The following is a 22,835-nucleotide window of genomic DNA, read 5'->3' as shown; positions in this document are numbered from 1 at the left end:
TTACACACAGAGTGATCTATTTCAAGTGTTTATTTCTGTTAATGTTAATGGTTATGGCTTACAGCCAATGAAAACCCAAAAGTCATTATCTCAGGAAATTAGAATATTATTAGGGAAGAGCGAGTATACTCGTTACTAATCGGTACTCGCCGAGAAGTACGGTATTCGGGCTACTCGTTACTCCGCGAGTATCCTTGTAATTACTCATTTGGAGTAATGAGTCCACTGTAAGTCAATGGGAAATTTGAGTAATTGTCTACTGGACTCTACAAAGCGGTCTAGGGGCTGAGTAAAAGGATGAAATGGATGCATGATTTTTTAAAAGCTGGGCGGTAAAAAGCCGCCGGCTTTTTTAAAAGATCAGCTGATGCACACTTCCCGCCCGGGTCCTTCCGCTCCCCCACCGCCTCCCCGTCTGATCCCAAGTTAGAACTGGGCGGGAAGCGCAGCATCAGGAAGTGGGGAGTGAAGCACAGGGCAGCAGGGAACGCCGCACCATGGAGCGGGGAGCAAAGCACAGGTCAGTGGGGAGCACAGCACCAGGGAGTGAAGGACCCGGGCGGGGAGCGTGCATCAGCTGATTGTTTAAAAAAGACGGCTTTTAAACAACCATGCATCCATTTCAGCCTTTTACTCAGCCCCCAGACCGCTTTGTAGAGTCCAGCAGACAATTACTCGCATTTCCCATTGACTTGAATTGGACTCGCTACTCGTAACGAGTACCCAAGTATTAGGACTTCCTCGTTACGAGTATAGCGACTCCAAGTATTTCACTACTCGCTCATCCCTAAATATTATAAAAGATCAACTGAAAAAATGATTTTAAACTAAGAAATGTTGGCCTACTGAAAAGTCTGTATAGAAAGTGCACTCAATACTTGGCCGGGGTTCCTTTTCCATGAATTATACATCAATGCGGCGTGGCATAAAGGCAATGACCTGTGGCACTGCTGAGGTGTTATGGAAGCCCAGGTAGCTTTGATAGCAGCCCTCAGTTCATCTGCATTGTTGGGTCTAGTGTCTCTCATCTTCCTCTTGACAATACCCCATAGAGCCCATAGATTCTCTATGGAGTTTAGGTTAGGCGAGTTTGCTGGCCAGTCAAGCACAGCGATTATTAAACCAGGTATTGGTACTTTTGGCAGTGTGGACAGGTGCCAATTTCCTGGTAGATGGCTGAACCTACACCAGCAGATGACATGGCTCCCCAAACCATCACTGATTGTGGAAACTTCACACTAGACCTCAAGCAGCTTGGATTGTGGCCTCTCCACTCTTTCTCCAGACTCTGGGACCTTGATTTCCAAATGAAATGCAAAATTTACTTTCAACTGAAAACACCTTGGACCACTGAGCAACAGTCCAGTTCTTTTTCTCCTTGGTCCAGGTAAGACACTTCTGGCATTGTCTATTGGTCATGAGTGGCTTGACACAAGGATTGCCACAGTTGTAGCCTATGTGCTGGATACGGCTGTGTGTGGTGGCTCTTGAAGCATTGACTCCAGCAGCAGAATTTCCCCCCAAATCTTATAGTGGCCTTTTCTTAACAATCCTATCTAGGCTGCGGTTATCCCGGGTGCTTGTGCACCTTTTTGTACTACACTTTTTCCTTCCACTCATCAACTTTCCATTAATATGCTTGGACACAGCACTCTATGAACAGCCAGATTCTTTAGCAAAGACCTTTTGTGGCTTACCTTCCTTGTGGAGTGTGTCAAAGACTGCCTACTGGACTTCTGTCAAGTCAGCAGTCTTCCCCATGTTTGTGTAGTCTGTTATGATCTGGTAACCGTGGACGATCACAAAAATCCCATCAGTAGAAAAACACAAAAAGAACACAAGAGTAGTTGGAACCTGAGCTGACTGCAATCCCCTATCTAGTCAGATCCACTAGAAGTAGCCGTGGAGCGTTCCTAAACACACCTAGATGTCTCGTCACAGACGGAGAAACTTACTTCACCTCACAGATAGAAATGAGGAAACCTATCTTGACTTAGAGCAGTCCCCAAAGGAATAGCAAGCCCCCAACATATAGAGCCAATGGTGATGTAAGAAAACACAATACACAGATAGGAAATATAGATTAGCAAAGGCGAGGCCCGACTTCCTAGACACAACAGAAAAAGGAAAGAAAACTGATTGCGGTCAGTGCAAAACCCTGCGGAAAAATTCCAATCGCCTGATATACAAAACCCTGAGAACACACGGTCTCTTCCTCACTATATCAGGTACTCTTGTAAATAATGGGAGAAACAAAATACGCCAAAAAAAACACAAGAAAATACAAAAGTGCAAATAATCAAGTAGAACAGGGAGAATCTCCTTTTTCTTGCCGTGGGGCTTGCAGATGGGGAACCCACAAAGAACTATATAAAAAAACACCAAAAAGGAGCCAAGACAAATGATATGTGCACACACAGAATGTGGTGAGCCTTCCTCATAAAGATGGCTGCAGCCGAGATGCAAGATGCTGATGTCACAGCCACTCAACCTCCACACTAGGGGGGAGGGGCGGCTGCTTAGCATAAGACATGCACACTAATAAGGCTTGCACTGGGAGCCCATCATATAATGAGTGAAATGCACAGCGTCTGAACTGTGACCTATAAATGACGCCAGAAACCCAGGTCAGGCGGGCAAAACAGCACTATATAGGTGCATCTCGCACGGATACACGAGACGCACAGTGTCTGAATAATGGCCTATAAATGACGCACAACACCAGGTCCAGGCGGGTCAGTTAGCACTATGAGTACATAACACATGACAGGCTCACCATTTAACCACCTGAATTCAAAAGGTCCACACACATCCTGCAAAAATGGATAAAATGTGCCATACCTCAAATAGTGAGATATTAGTTTATATTTTGGCCCAAAATATGTAAGCTCGCAATCCGTTCGTCAAGGATTCTCACACTTGCAAGTTCCTACACTGAATTAGTTACAAAAACCACAAAGAACTATATAAAAAAAACACCAAAAAGGAGCCAAGACAAATGATATGTGCACACACAGAATGTGGTGAGCCTTCCTCATAAAGATGGCTGCAGCCGAGGTGCAAGATGCTGATGTCACAGACACTCAACCTCCACACTAGGGGGGAGGGGCGGCTGCTTAGCATAAGACATGCACACTAATAAGGCTTGCACTGGGAGCCCATCATATAATGAGTGAAATGCACAGTGTCTGAACTGTGACCTATAAATGACGCCAGAAACCCAGGTCAGGCGGGCAAAACAGCACTATATAGGTGCATCTCGCATGGATACACGAGACGCACAGTGTCTGAATAATGGCCTATAAATGACGCACAACACCAGGTCCAGGTGGGTCAGTTAGCACTATGAGTACATCACACATTTAACCACCTGAATTCAAAAGGTCCACACACATCCTGCAAAAATGGATAAAATGTGCCATACCTCAAATAGTGAGATATTAGTTTATATTTTGGCCCAAAATATGTAAGCTCGCAATCCGTTCGTCAAGGATTCTCACACTTGCGAGTCCCTACACTGAATTAGTTAGAAAAACCACAAAGAACTATATAAAAAAAAACACCAAAAAGGAGCCAAGACAAATGATATGTGCAATATAAACTAATATCTCACTATTTGAGGTATGGCACATTTTATCCATTTTTGCAGGATGTGTGTGGACCTTTTGAATTCAGGTGGTTAAATGGGGAGCCTGTCATGTGTTATGTACTCATAGTGCTAACTGACCCGCCTGGACCTGGTGTTGTGCGTCATTTATATAAATATATATATTTATATATATGTATAGGAGAGCACATTTTGCCTTGCTGGTGCCGGTTATAATTGAGTTTTTCTCAGTCTCTGGACCTGGCTTGGAGTTCTGTCTTTCCCTGTTTCCCTGAGCAAGACTTCTGCAGATAATTTTGCCAGTTTCTTCCTTGCTTCCTGGTTTACACCTTTTAGATGTTTTTTTTTCTTTGATTTGTTTTGTATCTGTTTTCTTGCAGGTGAAGTTTTGATTATCTAGTGTGGTGAGCATGGGGGTTCCCCCTTTGCTAGTGTGACGCCCCTGCACTAGTCATGGTGTCACATGGAGCTGCACTCCTGTCCTTATAGTGCAGAACACACCCTCCTTGGTTCCAGGTTCCACCCAGTGGTATTGCTAACAACTGTGGTTCAAATCCCAATCCACACTCACACCAGTACAGGACAGATAAGCCAGTGGGTAGGTCTAGAGAAGAAAGGGCCGCCCACCAAAGGGTTAAGCGGACTGGTGGAAGGTGACAAGTCAGTGACCTCCAGGGGAGCAAAGGAAGAGGAGGTGTAGTAGAAACTCTCAAGAGGGAGAGGGAACCGGTGGTTGGAGCCCCAAGGAAAAGTGAAGTAGTGGCCCTCATAGCGTGAGGGGCCGAGGAGTCGAAGCTCTGGAGAGGTCAGACTAAATTGGGACACAGCAATACGATTGGGAGCGGATACCTGGACATGCTCTCCTTCCCAAGCAGCAGTGGTGCACTGGGACTTTTGGTTCACCTGCAGCATGTGTGCGTAATGATTTTACAAAACTTCATCCAGCACCACGATAACCGGCCTGAGTGGGTACATGGTCATTCCTTGCTTCCAGCAGCCCTGCGCTCTCTTGCACCCCACCATCCAGAGTCCCGGGGCCTTCCCTACCCATGGAGGGAGAACGTCATCTAGCTACCCCATTACATCAACCCCGGTACTCCCATCGGCAACGGCGGTACTCTCCATTACCGCACACCAAGGTTGGCATCCTGAGCTACATCTCCACTGTAAATATCCCCTTCTTCATTTGAGTGTGGCCCCTAGCCACCGGGTCCGGAGACCCTCGAGCCAGGAGTAATCACCACCCCCGGATCCGAGCGGTTCGACCGCTGCAGGGGCGGCACACTAGCTCTTCTGCAAAAAAAGGGAGTTTCTCCCTGTCTAACTTGATTATGTGTTCTTTTTGTATTTTGTCTCTCCCATTATTTACAAGAGTACCTGATATAGTGGGGTTGAGGTCGTTTGACCTCAAGGGCCATTTTACTATCAGGAGATTGGCATTTTTTCTTCAGGATTTTTGTACTGACCACAATCAGTTTCCATTCCTTTCCTTTGTATCTAGTTAGTTGGGCCTCACCTTTGCTAAATCTATTTTTCCTATCTGTGTATCGTGTTTTCCTATATCACCGTAATCTTTATATGTCGGGAGCTATTTACTCCTTTGGGGACTTCTCTGAGGCAAGGTAGATTTCACCATTTCTATCTGTGAGGCGTAGCTAGTTTCTCAGGCTGTGACGAGGCGTCTAGGTGTTTAGAAACGCTTCACGGCTACTTCTGGTGTGGTCTGATAGTTAGGGGATTGCGGTTAGCTCAGGTTCCAACTATTCTTGTTGTTCTTGGTATTTTTCCCACTAATGGGAGTTTTTTGTAATCTTCCACGGTTACCGGATCATAACAGAATTCCTCTCCTGCAAGAAAACAGACTTTAAGCAATATGAAAAGAAACACTAACACCCTTAGGCGTGGATCAGGCAATAAAGCAAAGAACTTGCAACTTATCTGGAATGGTACAGGCACAGGATAAATGGAAGGACAAACTCCAAGCCAATTCAGAGACTGAGGAAAAACATCTATCACCGGCCCCAGCCAGCAGACACTGCTCTTCTATATAGCCCAGGCTGATCTGCAATTGGACTTCTCATACTCCCAATTAACTCCCACACCTGTTGAGTCACAGTCAGCTTCACCCCCAGTCCTGACCACCAGAGGGAGCACCAAATCCTCACCCCCTCAGATGACATTCACAACAGTAGCCTACTGAACAAGACTAAGGGACCATTTTAAATACTTAGGAAGCCTTTGCAGTTGTTTTGTGTTCATTATTCTAATTTTTTGAGATAATGACTTTTGGGTTTTCATTGGCTGCAAGCCATAATCATCAACATTAACAGAAATAAACACTTGAAATAGATCACTCTGTTTGTAATGACTCTATATAATATATGTGTTTCCCTTTTTGTATTGAATTACTGAAATATATTTACTTTTTGATGACATTTTAATTTATTGAGATGCACTTGTGTATACAGTTAGGTCCAGAAATATTTGGACAGTGACACAATTTTCGCAAGTTGGGCTCTGCATGCCACCACATTGGATTTGAAATGAAACCTCTACAACAGAATTCAAGTGCAGATTGTAACGTTTAATTTGAAGGTTTGAACAAAAATATCTGATAGAAATTGTAGGAATTGTGCACATTTCTTTACAAACACTCCACATTTTAGGAGGTCAAAAGTAATTGGACAAATAAACCAAACCCAAAAAAAAATATTTTTATTTTCAATATTTTGTTGCGAATCTTTTGGAGGCAATCACTGTCTTAATTCTGGAACCCATGGACATCACCAAACGCTGGGTTTCCTCCTTCTTAATGCTTTGCCAGGCCTTTACAGCCGCAGCCTTCAGGTCTTGCTTGTTTGTGGGTCTTTCCGTCTTAAGTCTGGATTTGAGCAAGTGAAATGCATGCTCAATTGGGTTAAGATCTGGTGATTGACTTGGCTATTGCAGAATGTTCCACTTTTTTGCACTCATGAACTCCTGGGTAGCTTTGGCTGTATGCTTGGGGTCATTGTCCATCTGTACTATGAAGCGCCGTCCGATCAACTTTGCGGCATTTGGCTGAATCTGGGCTGAAAGTATATCCCGGTACACTTCAGAATTCGTCCGGCTACTCTTGTCTGCTGTTATGTCATCAATAAACACAAGTGACCCAGTGCCATTGAAAGCCATGCATGCCCATGCCATCACGTTGCCTCCACCATGTTTTACAGAGAATGTGGTGTGCCTTGGATCATGTGCCGTTCCCTTTCTTCTCCAAACTTTTTTCTTCCCATCATTCTGATACAGGTTGATCTTGGTCTCATCTGTCCATAGAATACTTTTCCAGAACTGAGCTGGCTTCATGAGGTGTTTTTCAGCAAATGTAACTCTGGCCTGTCTATTTTTGGAATTGATGAATGGTTTGCATCTAGATGTGAACCCTTTGTATTTACTTTCATGGAGTCTTCTCTTTACTGTTGACTTAGAGACAGATACACCTACTTCACTGAGAGTGTTCTGAACTTCAGTTGATGTTGTGAACGGGTTCTTCTTCACCAAAGAAAGTATGCGGCGATCATCCACCACTGTTGTCATCCGTGGACGCCCAGGCCTTTTTGAGTTCCCAAGCTCACCAGTCAATTCCTTTTTTCTCAGAATGTACCCGACTGTTGATTTTGCTACTCCAAGCATGTCTGCTATCTCTCTGATGGATTTTTTCTTTTTTTTCAGCCTCAGGATGTTCTGCTTCACCTCAATTGAGAGTTCCTTAGACCGCATGTTGTCTGGTCACAGCAACAGCTTCCAAATGCAAAACCACACACCTGTAATCAACTCCAGACCTTTTAACTACTTCATTGATTACAGGTTAACGAGGGAGACGCCTTCAGAGTTAATTGCAGCCCTTAGAGTCCCTTGTCCAATTACTTTTGGTCCCTTGAAAAAGAGGAGGCTATGCATTACAGAGCTATGATTCCTAAACCCTTTCTCCGATTTGGATGTGAAAACTCTCATATTGCAGCTGGGAGTGTGCACTTTCAGCCCATATTATATATATAATTGTATTTCTGAACATGTTTTTGTAAACAGCTAAAATAACAAAACTTGTGTCACTGTCCAAATATTTCTGGACCTAACTGTATATATTATATATATATATGGTGTATTTCTACCCACAACTCAGACATTCTCATACTATATATCTTGCACTATTATTCCTTCTTAAAGTGATTGTCTCATAAACAACATTTATCACCGCAGGATAGAGGATTCAAATATAGGTGGGGTTACTAAACAATCCCCCTCCCTTGGTCCAATACTGAAAAGAGGGTGCTCAAAGTCCCCTGTGTGAATGAATCTGTAGTGAGCATGTGCAATCACTGCTATTATGGATAGTGAGTCACACATGCTCCCTACATCTCGATTCATGTGATCAGTGGGTGAGCCGGCAGTCAGACCCCCAGTGATCACACCTTTGTGGCCCCCCTGAAGCTTCAGTCGCCACAGAGGTACTGCACCTCAGCCAGAGGTGTGGTATTTCATTCCCGGGTAAGGAGGAGATCACAAACCGGTATACACAAAACACAGACACTCTCATTTAGCAACACTCCACTGGACCGTGGTTAGGGCATGTTGCAGCTTTAATCTCGCCATTGGAACGCACAGTCCGAGCCAGGCTGGGGGGTGGAGTCTAGTTACTAGGAGCACACTATAGAAAGTTGGCCAGTTGGGAAGGAACAGTAGAGGAGTCAAGACCTGTGGTCTGGAGCTGCAGCAGCTCGGCCCAGGCACATGACAGAAAGGATCCTAGAGCCCACGGGAAATGTACCATACTCCCGTGGACTCGTTCCACAGATGACATACCGGAGTGGAGGGACTTGGCCGCAGAAGGGGACTGGCTCCTCAACTAGTGGAGAAAATTCAAGGCTCAGCTAGTAAACCGGAGGCTGAAGATACTTCAAGTGCCGAAACCACATCCACACACAACCAGTGAAAAGGTGAATACATAGGACCAAAGGGATAGAGCTTCAAGCCACCCGACAGGGTCTGCAGACACTGGCTCGGGGATCTGTGTGTGCAGGCGTGGGACAGGCTGGAGAGGTCAGCGCAGGAAGACGACCAGAAAAAGGAACACAGAAGGATGTACCGGGTTCTGCCTTCAAACTATCCAGGATCGGCTGGAGCCCATCACATCAGGACTCTGCACCCCGAGGGCAGCATTTGTCTAGACACGCTAACCTGGAACTCTTAACTGTGAGTAAAGACCTATGACTACATCCCTGTGTCATCCGGTTATTCCCTGTGCCTCCGGCCCTGCACGCCGCCATTACAGACTACTACTCCCAACAGCCCTGGGGTCAAGCTCTACCTGTGTAGAGTGATTCCAACTCTGCTGCGTCAATACCGACCCCAGGGGAAACTGAACTGCAACGGCGGCACCTACTGTATCTTGCCGCATACCACAGGTGGCGTCACAATATCTCCCCTGTAAATAGGCTTGATGTCCTCAGACTCCCCACTAATTGCTAAAACAAAGGGTCAGAAGTATTTAGCTCATCCTAAAGAACAAGCAGAGCAGTGTATTGACCCATAGAAATTCATCTAAACCCATACACCCCTTTACTCCTGCTCAAGCGGATGCTGTTTGATTTTGCCCTTAGGTTTAAAGCCCGCTTTACACGCTGCAATGTATCTTATATAGTGTCGGCGGGGTCACGTCGTAAGTGACGCACATCCGGCATCGTAAGGTACATTGCAGTGTGTAACAGCTACGTGCGATTGCGATTGAACGGCAAAACGTTCATCGCACGCACGTCGTTCATTCCTCATGAATTGAACGTCAGATTGTTCATCGTACCCGGGGTAGCACACATCACAATGTGTGACACCATGGGAACGATGAACAGATCTTACCTGCGTCCTGTGGCTCCTGGCCGGTAATGCGGAAGGAAGGAGGTGGGCGGGATGTTTACATCCCGCTCAGCTCCGCCCCTCCGATTCTATTGGCCGGCTGCCGCGTGACGTCGATGTGATGCCGAACGTCCTTCCCACTCCAGGAAGTGGATGTTCGCCGCCCACAGCGAGGTCGTATGGAGGGGTAAGTACGTGTGACGGGGGTTAATCGTTTGTGCGGCACATTCAACAAAATTGAACGTGCCGCACATACGATGGGGGCGATTACGATTGCATACGATATCGTATGCAGAATTGTAACATGTAAAGCAGGCTTAAGTGATCAATTGGGGTTTCAGGGCTTTGATCCCTTCCAATCAACAATCTTGAACAGGGTAATAATATATCAGAAATTATTCAAAAGATAGTCTGTAAAAGAGTTGTTATATGATAGTTATAATGGCATATTCGAAAAGTTATATAGTCAGGGTCATGTTTGCCACTAGGGGCACCCCAATGGACCCAGGGAGGGTGAAAACCTGCCAGGTGTGCCGTTTTAGAAATTTTACACACTATATGCCTGCACAATATTGCAATTGATCGCTGTACTAAACTTTGTGCTGCAATAATGTACTGAGGATGGTTTTGGTGCTCTACTCATGTACTGATGGTGGTTCTCATTCAATATTCATGTGCTGATAGTGGTTTAGGTGATGTATTCATAAGCGAACCTGATATTCAAGGTTCAGGTTTGGGTTCAGAAACCGACTTTCAAAAAAATCTAAATTCGTGTTTGAGGGAGTTACGAGTGCAAAACACTCAAGCGAGCAGCGTTGTGTTTGGGTATGATTCATGCTCAGCCCTGTGTGAGCCACTTGCTGTGTTTGAACAGCTCACATATGGGGTAAAATTAGTGCAATCAGATGTAGTGTGCACACACAAACAAACAAAAAAATTGAAAAACCCCACCCACCCTCCCCCAGAAGTGTTCTGCTTATGGCTGGCTGCATGTGGTCGTAGACACAAACTGCCCAATTACTGACTTTCATTGAGGTTTGGTTCAAGCCAGTGTCACAAACTGAACCTGATCTAAGATTGAAATATGCCCTGCAAACCAAACCTCCAAACGTTCACTCATCTCTTTTTCTGCTTATACAGTGCTTTACGAAAGTATTAGGCCCCCTTGAATTTTTCAACCTTTTCCCACATTTCAGGCTCCAAACACAAAGATAAAAATTTTAATGTTATGGTGAAAAATCAAATAGTGGGACACAATTATGAAGTTGAACAAAATGTATTGCTTATTTTAAACTTTTTTAAGAGATAATAAACTGAAAATTGGGGCGTACAATATTATTCGGCCCCTTTAAGTTAATACTTTGTAGCGCCACCTTTTGCTGAGATTACAGCTGCAAGTCGCTTGAGGTATGTGTCTATCAGTTTTGAACATCGAGAGACTGAAATTCTTGCCCATTCTTCCCTTACAAATAGCTCAAGCTGAGTGAGGTTGGATGGAGAGCGTTTGTGAACAGCAGTTTTCAGCTCTTTCCACAGATTCTCGATTGGATTCAGGTCTGGACTTTGACTTGGCCATTCTAACACCTTGATACGTTTATTTGTGAACCATTCCATTGTAGATTTTGCTTTATGTTTGGCACCATTGTCTTGTTGGAAGACAAATCTCTGTCCAAGTCTCAGGTCTTTTGCAGACTGCAACAGGTTTTACTCAAGAATGGTCCTGTATTTGGCTCCATCCATCTTCCTATCAATTTTAACCATGTTCCCTGTCCCTGCTGAAGAAAAGCAAGGCCAAACCATGATGCTGCCACCACCATGTTTGACAGTGGGAATAGTATGTTCAGGGTGATGAGCTGTGTTGCTTTTACTGACCAGAGCACCTTCTTCCACATGTTTGGTGTGTCTCCCAGGTGGCTTGTGGCAAACTTTAAACACTTTTTATGAATATCTTTGAGAATTGGCTTTCTCCTTGCCACACTTCCATAAAGGCCAGATTTGTGCAGTGTACAGTCGTTTATTGTCCTATCGACAGACTCTCTCACTTCAGCTGTAGATCTCTGCAGTTCATCCAGAGTGATCATGGGCCTCTTGGCTGCATCTCTGATCAGTAATCTCCTTGTTTGAGATGAAAGTTTGGATGGACAGACGGATCTTGGTAGATTTGCAGTGGTATGATACTCCTTCCATTTTAATATGATAACTTGCACAGTTCTCCTTGGGATGTTTAAAGTTTTGGAAATCTTTTTGTAACCAAATGCGGCTTTAAACTTCTCCACAACAGTATTACGGACCTGCCTGTTGTGTTGCTTGGTCTTCATGATGCTATTGTGGCGCCCTGGACAAGCCAGGACATCACAGGTACTGCAACAACACACCCCACACCCCGGTTAGGCACATCAGCCGCACACACAAAATCCTTGTTGCCTCCCTCCAGGGGCTGATGTCCACACCAGGTGGGGTGGAGCCAGGCGGTTGGCCCCACCCACCGAGGAGTTCACAGTCCTGGAGGTGGGAAAAGAGTGCAGTTCAGTAGAGGCAGAGTTGGAGAGTGAAGGTAGTGATAAAGGAGCAGTCTGACCGTATCCGGGTACGTGGCCCGGGCACAGAAACAGCAAGGTTGGCAGATGGTGGTGACCGTCTGCAGGCGAGGCCGATTGAAGCACAACCGTAAGGACCGGGGACGGGCGGTGGCCCGCCGGTACCGGACCGGGGAGCGAAGAGAGGCCAGCACCATTCGGTTAAACCGGTCAAATCCGTCAGCGATGGGAACCTCCGGGGTTTCCCAGCAATAAAGACCCAACTGAAGGCAACCGCTCAACCGTGAAGGGAAATGCAGCTACCACCACAGCTAGAGTTCCCAGGGCCAGCGCTTGCGGGCAAAAGGGGCTCCTCAGCAAACATACCGCTGGGGAGCGGGTTACAGGTGGGAAGCCATCGGGGCCGAGAACATAACACCGGTGCAGGGAGAGACAGTTACCGCCAACCTACCGGGAGTGACCGTCGCAGCCGTCTGTGGGACTCGTCCATCCAGCCGTTTGTTTTACCAGAGACTCCGTGTGCGTTAGTGGCTGAGAAAACATCCCAGCTGCTCCCTGTCACCGCTCCCGGGATCCCCGTACAGAGCAGCGGTGATGCCCCAACCTCACCACACACCGTGGGTGGCATCACGAACCGACACCCCAAACACCAACAAAACACCCCTTTCACTCACAGGCGAGGAGCGCCGCTCGAGTCCCCGGATCCGGCCCACTGCTCGAGCCACCGAGCAGCAGCCGCAGCAGCGCCGGACCCGAGCGTGGTGAGCGCAGCGCCCTCCCCGCCCGCGACAACTTGGCGTCACGAACAGGATCTTACCATTCTACCGCCTGGTGGAAGTGCGCCTTGTGTCCCGCCGGAGGTGTCCGGCCGAAAATTTTCGGAAGCCGCCATATTGTGCGTGAAAAGTCCCCGCTCGAGCGTCTTCCCGAGCAGTGGAGGCGCGAAAGTCGAAGCTCCGCCCCTGAAGAGGAGGTGCCAAAGAGACACCAAGGGGGCACGGATGGCGTCTGGCCGCATGTAGACCGCGGCTATAAAAGCAGGGACGCCAGGACCCTGCGGCCATCTTTTGGTTCCTGGAGGAGGCCGCCATAGCGATGCACCGTCCGACAAGCAACACCGTAATCCCCGCGCCCGGCACCGCGGCGTGGGTGGAGGTCCGGACCGCTCAGCTGCATAGCCGACGGCAGATCCGAGTGCAGCTCCTCTTAGAGGAGTGGAAGGCTGACATGGCGGACGTAGTGGCGGCCATACGGAGACGCGAGGTGGAGGAAGTTTCGGAAGAGCGGGTAAGCGACCCACGCCCCTATAGCCCTATAGGGTCGGCCATCGTGGCTGAGGAGCCCGGTCTGCGCCAGCTCGCCCTGCTGCCTCCCCCGCTGCCCATTTTGGCTGCCGCTGCCCCGCCACTAGGCCCGCTACCACCGCAACCGGTAGCGGTACCCTGCCAATCCGCCCAGGCGGACCGACCTGCAGCCGAGGCCTGTGACCGCCCGGCAACGCTCCCTTGGAAGATATCAAGATCTGAGCCCATTAGCGGAGATGCCCCGGAGTCACACCCAGTGACCGTGCCCAAGCCCGAATCGACTCTGGCAGCCTGCCCCGTGCGGAGGGAGACGGAGGTCGAGCGGGAGAAGCCCCCTGTGCCCATCCCCCATGCCTCGGCTGAGGCTGCGCCGGGTTGTTGCTGTAAGGCAGCACCCCAGGCCATGACACCGCGGGACCTCCCACCCCGAACGCCAGTCCTGAGCAGCGTAAAGGAGGTCTCCTGGGGCCCGACCCGTGCGCAGGGGCCCACAATAGCCCCTTACTGGGACAGGGAGCCGACACCGCTGGGCCAAGAAATCGCGGAGAGAGAGAAGAGGAGGGTGGAGCTGGTAGCCCGCACGATAAGGAGAAGGAGAACCTCCGCAGAGCCACTTTCCGAGTGCGGGGCCCGAAGTACGAGGTGCAAGTGAGGAGGTTCGACGTCCGTAGGGGCTATGGCTTTATTTTTGAACCGGGCCTGGAGGCCAAAGTTTTTATAGCCCGGAGGGACGTAAACGACCACCTGCCGGAGGATCACCCAAGCCGCAACTTGCTTCCCGGTGACCTTGTCACCTATACCCGGCACTGCGGGGAGAGGGGCTGGTTTGCCCTGGACGCTAGTCTGAGAGGAGGCCAGGAGCCTCAAGCACCAAGCCGGCCCCCTCCCCAGCCAGGTGGAGTGGATCTAGAGTAATGAAAGTGGTCCTCCGCCGCAAGTTGTCCCCGTTGGAACCACCAGCACCGTTGTGATGGTCTTGATGTTGTTGAATGTGTGATCTGTTGAAAATGTAACCGAATGATAAGAAAAAGTAATCAACCGAACAGTTATCTGATTTGCAACCGTGATTGAACCGGCCGTTGCCGGCAACTAGTCCCCGTAGGGACCTTCTGCAACCGTTGCGTAAGGAACTGCTTACGGACAAGCCTGAGAACTTGCAGGGCAACCACAAACTGGTGGCATGTAAATAAAAATGTTTGCTTGTTACCGTGACCGCCTCCAGAGAGGCTGATTTGGGAGGATGGGCCTGGAGGAAAGGGATGGCCCAGGCCCGCCACTACCATAACCGGTGGCAATCCTCCGGGGGTCAGGGGTCCCCCATGGACGTGGGTCCCCTGAAAGAGACCGTACCCGCTCGGGCAATTTGGTTCTGGACTGGGGCAAGGGGTGCTGCCCACTTCTTAGGGGCAGCATCAGGGCCAGGTTGTTTGGGCGGGGGGAGAGCGGAAGCCGCACCGTTAATAAAATGTTGGTAACGTTAAAGCACTTTTTGCTCCCAGTTCACATATGGGAGCCAGTGGGAGGTGAGTGCACAGCTCCTCTCACTGTGCGCTGGTGCTGTGTGGTGGCTGCTGTTGTGGTGGTGTGGTGTCAGTGGGGCGGCGCGGCCTGGAGCCTTGGGGGCTTTGCCTTGCAGCATGGGTGCTGTGAGGCACCAGGTCGCCCGCCTTGCTGGCGCTTTATCGCTGCGGCGGTGGTCAGTGCACGGTGCCGCACAAAAAGGTCAGGTTAGGGACCCACTCAAGAGGTTTGCCGTGACGTGGCAGTGGGCTTAATACAATCTGATCAGAATGGTAACAAAAGAACCTCATGTTCTATTTAATTTTTTGCCTAGCGGCTTTAGATCATTGTATTTTTGGGATGTGCGATCCATGTCTTTTTCTTCATAGTATGGTATTTAAAGCACTGTGCCTCCCGTTGTGGGAAGTTTATAAAATGTTTGTGATTTTACATGTTTTACCGTTTTTCTACCTTTTTCAGTTATGAAAATAAAAACCGGTGATGGACGAGCAGTCCGCGGACGGTCTGCGTTTAACCAAGGGGGAATGTGGCGCCCTGGACAAGCCAGGACGTCACAGGTACTGCAACAACACACCCCACACCCCAGTTAGGCACATCAGCCGCACACACAAAATCCTTGTTGCCTCCCTCCAGGGGCTGATGTCCACACCAGGTGGGGTGGAGCCAGGCGGTTGGCCCCACCCACCAAGGAGTTCACAGTCCTGGAGGCGGGAAAAGAGTGCAGTTGAGTAGAGGCAGAGTTGGAGAGTGAATGAAGTGGTAAAGGAGCAGTCTGACCGTGTCCGGGTACGTGGCCCGGGCACAGAAACAGCAAGGTTGGCAGACGGTGGTGACCATCTGCAGGCGAGGCTGATTGAAGCACAACCGTAAGGACCGGGGACGGGCGGTGGCCCGCCGGTACCGGACCGGGGAGCAAAGAGAGGCCAGCACCATTCAGCAGGGCCTACGGACCCCGACCAGGCTTGGAGTTGACGTTAAATCGGTCAAATCCGTCAGCAACGGGAACCTCCAGGGTTTCCCAGCAATAAAGACCCGACTGAAGGCAACCACTCAACCGTGAAGGGAAATACAGCTACCGCCACAGCTAGAGTTCCCAGGGCGAGCGCCTGCGGGCAAAAGGGGCTCCTCCGGCAAACATACCGCTGGGGGGCGGGTTACCGGTGGGAAGCCATCAGGGCCGAGAACATAACACTGGTGCAGGGAGAGACAGTTACCGCCAACCTACCGGGAGTGACCGTCGCAGCCGTCTGTGGGACTCGTCCATCCAGCCGTTTATTTTACCAGAGACTCCGTGTGCATTACTGGCTGAGTAAGTACCACCGTGCCATCTGGCACTGCGCTGCCCCGCGATCCTGCACCTGGCCAAGCCCCGCAATCCATCAAACAGACAACAACTCCGGGCCCCGGGACTACCAAAATCCCCCCTACCCACGGAGGGGAGGAAAACATCCCAGCTGCTCCCTGTCACCGCTCCCGGGATCCCCGTACAGAGCAGCGGTGGTGCCCCAACCTCACCACACACCGTGGGTGGCATCACAAATTGACACCCCAAACACCAACAAAACACCCCTTTCACTCACGGGCGAGGAGCGCCGCTCGAGTCCCCGGATCCAGCCCACCACTCGAGCCACCGAGCAGCAGCCGCAGCAGCGCCGGACCCGAGAGTGGTGAGCGCAGCGCCCTCCCCGCCCGCGACACTATCTGCGCTTTAAACAGAACACTGAGACTATCACAGAGCAGGTGCATCTATACGGAGACTTGATTACACATAGGTGGCTTATATTTATCATCATCAGTCATTTTAAACAACATTGGATTATTCAGAGATCCTCAAAGAACTTCTGGAGTGAGTTTGCTGCACTGAAAGTAAAGGGGCTGAATAATATTGCACGCCCCACTTTTCAGTTATTTATTTTTTTAAAAAGTTTAAAAGAAGCAATAAATTTCGTGCAACCTGACAATTGTGTCCCATTTGTTGTTGATTCTTCACCATAACATTAACATTTTTATCTTTATGTTTGAAGCCTGAAATGTGGGAAAGGGTTGAAAAATTCAAGAGGGCCGATTACTTTCGCAAGGCACTAGTACTGGTGATGCTGGTGCTGTATTCATTTACTAATGACTGTTTTGGTGCTGCATTCATGTACTGATGATAGCTTTGGTGCTATATTCACATGCAGATGTGTCTTTTTATATAGTGTATGTAAACTTATGGTTTCAACTGTATACGCCTCATGTTTAAATATGATAAATTTACTGTACTAAAATGGTAACATCACTACTTTTAGCATGTTGATGAAGTGCAGCACAGATTTATCTCCACTAAAAGCTGAGATTCTTTGATCAGGAACAGAACAGACATTTATAGGACATTTCATAGCTTTCCCAAATTCTTTTGAAAAAATATTCAGCCCATACTGCATTTAACCGCTTTACCCAATTTATTTAGTCTGAGTCGGTCCATTTTTTACCGACTCCAACTCTGACTCCTCCAAAATGGACACCGACTCTGACTCCACAACTCCAACTCCACAGCCCTGATTGGAGGCAATCAGCCTGTGGAAGTGCTGAGGTGTTATGGATCCCCAGGTTGCTTTGATAGCAGCCTTCAGCTCATCTACATTGTTGGGTATAGTGTCTCTCATCTTCCTTTTGACAATACCCCATAGATTCTCAATGGGGTTTAGGTTAGGCGAGTTTGTTCGCCAATCAAGCACAGTGATACTGTGGTTATTTAACCTGGTATTGGTACTTTTGGCAGTGTGGACAGGTGCCAAGTCCTGCTGGAAAAATAAATTTCAAAGTCCAAAAAGCTTGTCGGCAGAGGGAAGCATGAAGTGCTTTAAAATTTCCTGGCTGCACTGATTTTGGTCTTAATAAAACAAAGTGGACCTACACCAGCAGATCACATGGCTCCCCAAACTATCACTGATTGTGAAAACTTCACACTAGACCTCAAGCAGCTTGGATTATGGCCTCTCCACTCTTCCTCCAGACTCTGGGACCTTGATTTCCAAATGAAATGCAAAATTTACTTTCCTCTGAAAACAACACCTTGGACAACTGAGCAACAGTCCAGTTCTTTTTTCTCCTTGGCCCAGGTAAGACGTTTCTGGCATTGTCTCTTGGTTATGAGTGGCTTAACACAAGAAATACGATTGATACATCTGTGTGTGGTGCCTCTTGAAGCACTAACTCCAGCAGCAGTCTACTCCTTGTGAATCTCACCCAGATTTTTGAATAACGTTTTCTTAGCAATCCTATCAAGGCTGCGGTTATCCCAATTGCTTGTGCACCTTTTTCTACCACACTTTATCCTTCCACTCAACTTTCCATTAATATGCTTGGATACAGTTTCTTTAGCAATGACCTTTTGTGGCTTACCCTCCTTGTGGAGTATGCCCGTGACTGCCTTCTAAACATCTGTGAAGTCAGCAGTCTTCCTCATGATTGGGTAGCCCACTGAACCAGACTAATGGACCTTTATAAATTCTTAGGAAACCTTGGCAGGTGTTTTGCAGTAATTATTCTAATTTTCTGAGATAATGACTTTTGGGTTTTCTTTGGCTGTAAGCCTTAATCACCGACATTAACAGAAATAAACATTTGAAATAGATCACACTGTATGTAATGAGTCTATATAATATGTTTCCCTTTTTGTATTGATTTACTGAAATAAATTAACTTTCTGATGATATTCTAATTTATTGACATGCACTTGTATATACAACCAAAAGTCCATACGTTCTATGCTCAACCACACACACGTTCATTAACATCATTGGGCTGTCTGTGTCAGACAGGACAGGTCCTCCACGTAGAGACGCTCTTCATAAACACTTATACTCTGACCAAGAGATGGGGATTCTGAACAGACTCAATATATTAATTAAGAATTACCTAAAAATGTTTAAGAAAATTGGTTTTACAAACTGGAGAGTCAGCAGAAAAATGTTTTCATAGGCTCATCTACCTAAAGGGAATCTGTCATCAGGTTTTTTCTTTGTAATCTGAAGACAGCATGCTGCAAGGCTTAAAACAAGAATTCAGGGAAGGTCCAATATGATGTTTATTTGTTACTAGCTGTAGTACCCAGGCATTGCCCGGGATAGTAACTGTCTCTCTGTCTCTCTCCCAGTCTCTGTCTGTGTGTCGCTGTCTGTCTGTCTCTTTCCTTGTCTGTCTGTGTCTATGTCTCTGTCTGTCTGTTTCTATCTCGCTGTTTGCATTTGTATCAGTCTATCTGTCTCCATCTCTGTCTGTCTGTCTCTCTCTATCTCTGTGTCTGTCTCTATGTATGTTGCTGTCTGTCTTTCTTTCCCCGTCTGTCTCTTTCCAGGTCTGTCGCTTTCCAGGGCTGTCTCTTTGCTGTGCTGTCTCTTTGCTGGGCTGTCTCTTTGCTGGGCTGTCTCTTTCCCCATCTGTCTCTTTCCCCATCTGTCTCTTTCCCCATCTGTCTCTTTGCCCGGCTGTCTCTTTCCCTGACTGTCTCTTTCCCCGGCTGTTTCTTTGCCTGGCTGTCTCTTTGCCCGGCTGTGTCTTTCCAGTTCTGTCTCTTTCCAGGTATGTCTCTTTCCAGGTCTGTCTCTTTCTAGGGCTGTCTTTTTCTAGGGCTGTCTCTTTCCAGGTCTGCCTCTTTGCCCATCTGTCTCTGTCTGTCTCTTTCCCTGTCCGTCACTTTCCCCATCTGTCTCATTCCCCGTCTGTCTTTTTCCCCGTCTGTCTCTTTCCCCGTCTGTCTCATTCCCCGTCTGTCTCATTCCCCGTCTGTCTCTTTCCCCGTCTGTCTCTTTCCAGGTCTGTCTCTTTCCAGGTCTGTCTCTGTCTGTCTCTTTCCCTGTCTGTCTCTTTTCCCATCTGTCTCATTCCCCGTCTGTCTCTTTCTCCGTCTGTCTCTTTCCAGGTCTGTCTCTGTCTGTCTCTTTCCCTGTCTGTCTCTTTCCCCATCTGTCTCATTCCCCGTCTGTCTCTTTCCCCATCTGTCTCATTCCTCGTCTGTCTCTTTCCCTGTCTGTCTCATTCCCCATCTGTCTCATTCCCCGTCTGTCTCTTTCTCTGTCTGTCTCTTTCCCTGTCTGTCTCTTTCCCTGTCTGTCTCTTTCCCCGTCTGTCTCTTTCCAGGTCTCTCTCTTTCCACGTCTGTCTCTTTGCCCGTCTGTCTCTGTCTGTCTCTTTCCCTGTCTGTCTCTTTCCCCATCTGTTTCATTCCCCATCTGTCTTTTTACCCGTCTGTCTCTTTCCGGGTCTGTCTCTTTCCAGGTCTGTCTCTTTGCCCGTCTGTCTCTGTCTCTTTCCCTGTCTGTCTCTTTCCCCATCTGTCTCTTTCCCTGTCTGTCTCTTTCCCTGTCTGTCTCTTTCCCCGTCTGTCTCTTTCCAGGTCTGTCTCTTTGCTCGGTTGTCTCTTTCCAGGTCTGCCTCTTTGCCCGTCTCTCTCTGTCTGTCTCTTTCCCTGTCTGTCTCTTTCTCCATCTGTCTCATTCCCCGTCTGTCTCTTTCCCCGTCTGTCTCTTTCCAGGTCTGTCTCTGTCTCTTTCCCCATCTGTCTCTTTCCCTGTCTGTCTCTTTCCCCGTCTGTTTCTTTCCAGCTCTGTCTCTTTCCAGGTCTATCTCTTTCCCCGGCTGTCTCTTTCCTCGGCTGTCTTTTTCCACGGCTGTCTTTTTCCAGGGCTGTCTTTTTCCAGGGCTGTCTCTTTCCAGATCTGTCTCTTTCCAGGTCTGTCTCTTTGCCCGTCTGTCTCTGTCTGTCTCCACGTCTGTCTCTGTCTGTCTCTATCTCTCTGTCTTTTTCGCCGTCTGTCTCTGTCTGTGTCTCTCTTTGTCTGTCTTTTTCTGTCTCTCTCTCTGTCTTCCCACCGACATCTTATTACCTCACACATAAGCTTCTTATACTAACAGTTTATTTTGTTCCTATAGCAACCACTGACAGTTGCTATTAATAGCCTGCATCTTCCACCTCCATTCAGTTTAATGGAGGCACGATTTTGGAGAGTAACTGTAAACCGGAGGGTTCAATTTTCCCGCCAAAACATAGTCTATGATGGTCCCTGAGGCATCTGTGCAAAATTTCGTGATTGTAAAAGCGACAGTGCGGATTCCTTTAGCGGACATAGACACACACACACACACACACACACATACACTCAGCTTTATATATTAGATGTTTGTTTAAAGGGAACCTGTCAGATGTAAAAATGCTATGAACCTTTGGTTATGAGGTTAATCTGCAGGTTAATAGCATTCTGAACCTGCCCGCTCATCATTAGAGCCAGCTGTCAGACAGTGCTGGAGGTGTGGCTATAGCCACCACTCACCATACACAGAGCAGTTACTGAACCCTTGCCAGTGCTGCCCCTGTGACTGAAACCCGAATGCTGCTGGGAGGATTAACTCCCGGCAGCAGGGTTTAATGTGCAAGCATTAGATTAACTCCAATAGCATTTTTCTATGTGTCCCTTTAATCAGCAGGACTTATCATTGCACAGACTACATTGTCACGGGCGGCAGTCTGACCCACCCACTCCTTTGACTGACACCTGTGAATGTACAACTTTTATACACAGCTTGGTGTGGGCAGAGGCAGCTCTGTCATCTCTGCTAGATGGCTAAATCTAAATATTCTGATTGTGTAAGAACAGCTGTACCAAGTAATCTAAGTGATACATCGTTAGATTCAGGGCTTCTTTGCCTACATCATGCGGCTCTCAGATGAGGTGGCAAAAACCTGCTGACAGATTCCTTTTAAAGGGAATCTGTCAGGTGATTTTTGTGTACCATACTAACAGTATCCTGAAATAATGCTTGGACAGCCCTTTCAGGATATGTAAATCTTATTCCGGTACTTTGTCCGTTTGTGTTGCTGTAAGCCCTTGAAATTTTATAGCCGCACACAGGTTAGTCAAGTGAATGTAAATGGCTCATGCATAGTCACCCATTCCCCTGCCCACCCCTCTGTGCGGCATCACTGATTGATGCAGACTGTCAGTATTTATTTGTTAGAGCAAGTGAAATGATCCTGCAGGTGTGACACCTTTAGCAGCACACTATTAGTGTAATTTACTGGCATTATCGTACCAGATCTGGTCAGCACCATGTTACAGACCGTATGTGTTGCGCTGGATGTGCTCCATGACAAAGGTGTCTGCAATATTCAGCTGATCCAGGCGCCTGCATGAGATGTTGCATTGTCACACATGAAGATGATTTTGCTACGGATGGCACAGTCTCTCTTTTTGGACCATGGAAGAAATTGGTAATTCAGAAACACTATATACTTTGCCACAGTAATTTTCACACCTTCTTGAACCCTAAAGGGGCCTAACAGCTCTTTCCCCATGATTCCAACCCAAAACATGACTCCACCACCGTCTTGTTGACTTCGCAACCTTGTTGCAAAATGGTGACAATCCATCAACCAACCACTACTCCATTCATCTGGACCATCGAGGGTTACATGGCACTCATCAGTAAACAAGCCTTTTAAAATTAGTCTTCATGTATACTTGGTCCCACTACAACCGTTTCTGCTTGTGAGCACTGTTTGTGGGTGGCCGATTAGTAGGTTTATGTACGTATGCAAGCCTCTGGAGGATCCTACACCTTGAGGTTTGCGGGACTCCAGAGGCACAGTAGCTCCAAATACCTGTTTGTTACTTTGTAATGTTATTTCAGCAGCTCCTTTCTTAATCTGATGAATTTGATTGACAGAAACCCACCTTATTATGCCACATATCAGCCACAAATATCTTCACAGTACGATGATTACACTTACGTTTTCATGAAATATCTAATGTTTTTATCCGTTGTCAAAGGCATTGTACTTTTTGATGCTTTTCGGCAGTGGACAGATTCTTTTTCTTACCCCTTTTTTGCTTGATACCTGTGGCCTGCTTCCACAGTGGAACGTCAACCTTAAGTAGTTTTCCTTAATTCGGGCTCATATGGCAAACTTAATTATCACAGGTGTTTGAGTTTGATTTC

The sequence above is a fragment of the Anomaloglossus baeobatrachus genome, chromosome 1 (assembly GCF_048569485.1).
Source record: "Anomaloglossus baeobatrachus isolate aAnoBae1 chromosome 1, aAnoBae1.hap1, whole genome shotgun sequence".
Taxonomy (NCBI): domain Eukaryota; kingdom Metazoa; phylum Chordata; class Amphibia; order Anura; family Aromobatidae; genus Anomaloglossus; species Anomaloglossus baeobatrachus.
This window is presented reverse-complemented; position numbering follows the sequence as displayed.